This window comes from Xyrauchen texanus, chromosome 14, assembly GCF_025860055.1.
Source record: "Xyrauchen texanus isolate HMW12.3.18 chromosome 14, RBS_HiC_50CHRs, whole genome shotgun sequence".
In the NCBI taxonomy this organism is placed as follows: domain Eukaryota; kingdom Metazoa; phylum Chordata; class Actinopteri; order Cypriniformes; family Catostomidae; genus Xyrauchen; species Xyrauchen texanus.
The window spans coordinates 15,191,979-15,194,481 of record NC_068289.1 but is presented as its reverse complement, the minus strand read 5'-3'; positions in this window follow the sequence as shown (position 1 = coordinate 15,194,481).

Sequence of the window (2,503 nt, the reverse complement as noted above, 5' to 3'; positions counted from 1 at the left end):
ATGTTATTGGAGTTGTCATAAAGAATAGAGCAATAACTTGTAGTAATGCAGCTCTTTATCAATATGTTTATGCGTTGGGCTAACGCAAACAATAACTGATTGGGTGTTTACCACCGAACTTTGGGCTATGATCGCTAGCATAAATCAACTCAAATTCCTTCTCTGATTTTGATTTTTTACTACAAAGCGGTGATGGGCGTTCTGTTTCCGACAATCTCTGCACAGAGTATACCAATCACAACTGACTGGGTCATCTGACCAATCACCGCAGATTAGCGTCACGCAAAGAAGGGGTTTGGAAAAATGAGTCGTTGAACAAATCATTTGGGAGTCGGTGAGCAAATCAGGTAAACATAAATGCATATTATTAGACAACAAAAGTGTTTTTTGTCATTGCATGCATGTAAAACTGTTGTTGGGGACTCCCAAAACAATATTAGGAACATTTTAAATGCCATAATAGGTGCCCTTTAACACACCTGATTCCACTCATCTCGCCTTGTAAAGGCTGCATGTGTTGTAGATAAAAAAAAAACACCAATGTGCAGTCTGTGGCAACAGTGAATTTCGACAAAAATCTTTAAGAAATCTATATATTGTCTGCCTCATTCTAGATTAACATTGCCAAAATAATCATTAGTTGCAGCTATACATGAAGATCAGGTGGTTAAATATTATGGGGATAAAAATAATGAGCAAAATGAAAATTAACTTAAAGTTGCAACTGGTCACCACGTAATGTTAGTATTTAATGTTAATTCACAAAATGCACTTATAATCAGTTTGCAACAATTCATCATTGAAAATTTGTAATAAAAATGAAATCCTTTCCATGTCTAATATGACTGCAGGGATATGAGGTATAGGCTGGACCTTTCCAGATCCGTAAACAACACATCAGTGTATTTTTTTAAATCGCTCCATCATGGGATGCTTCTCGTATCTTTAAATGTGTATCTTTATGTTTTTTCCTCCCTGGTAGGACAAAAGGAAAGAATGCAAAGATGCTGTTGCATGCATTTCAAAGAACTTAAATATATGAAGATAATTTAAAATGTTAAAGTAAAAGTTAATTAGATAAAAAAATATCTAGAGGTATTTTGGCCACATGGTCACATAAAGAAAGTGGAAGCGTGTGCGAAATTGTCCCCAAAATTATCCATGGGTTATAGAAATCCCCAATCAGCCCCAGCTAGATAAATCTGTAATTATAGAATACTTGAAGAGCCTCGATTTTCAGCATAGTTGCAAGTGCAACAGAAGCTATGCAAGTGCAAAATGAAATCACATAATGAAAACATGTGTACAATGGAATATCCTTGCTTTCTCAAGTGTCAATTCTAAGTGACATCAATCAGTGATGGTTTTGCACAGTATCTATTACCACTGCATTTTAAGGGATCTACCATAATGTTGTCTGAACATTTTTAAAGAAGACATTCCTGATAAATATTGATAAAACACGATACACTTTTGAAGTAGCCTATATGGAAATGTTACTGTCAGTTAAAGAATCCAACTCCCTGACAAAAAAAAAAAAAAGACAAAAAAATATATATATATTTTGCCAAGTAGAAAATCCTATTGCTCTAATTTAAACCCCACACACTGTCAAAAGCTGCAACTCATTGATGCAGATGAGTGAGTGATGATTTAAAAGTGAGTATGAGTGTGAGTGTGTGTGTTTTTTTTTATATGGCAGCAGCTCTTGTTCCTCCAGTTTGGGCCCTTTGTTATAGGTGCCTTGTGTGTAAATGATAAAATACTGTCACAACAACCACTTCAGTGACATTAACCATAATACAGTCTATTATAAAGTCTGCAATAATTAATTATAATATGGAGAATTTGGTGTATGTTGGCATTGATCATGTAATGAATTATGCAAATGGACATGTCTCATGATGTTATCACTGATACCCCATTGCGATAATTCCCTATGATCCAGAATTCCTTGATATCCCTTGGTAAAACAAAGGGATAGAATTATAATTTTTTTTAATTGTACCAGAGAATTAATGTGAGTACATCAGGTGGTTCAACAAACAAGACTTCTGTATAGGATGCACTGCATCTGTGTTTTTTTCACTTACGAAAATGCAACAATTAGAGTATTGAGATGTGCACGTGGCCTTGTGGTCAGCAACTACAAATCCAACCCAGTCTTCATGAAAAAGTTGGCTATTTCTTATGATTTTGTACGTGTTAGTTTGCATAAATTTGTATGACTGCAGTCATTCGATATCATACAAATTTAGAAAAGTCATATGAATCCTTACGATTTCATCGTGAGAGTGCTTATGTTAGTTCAATGTCACTGCCATCATCCGTGTTTGCTGTTGGCTTTCATCAAAATTTCAGTGTTGAATTAATATACTTTAAAATTTGAAATTTTAACTAAAATGGAAAATCAACATAACATCTTGCTATCTGGGTAAGACTTCTGGATAGGATGTACCTGTGTTTTTTCACTTACAAGGAAGCAACAATTACCCTTACAAAT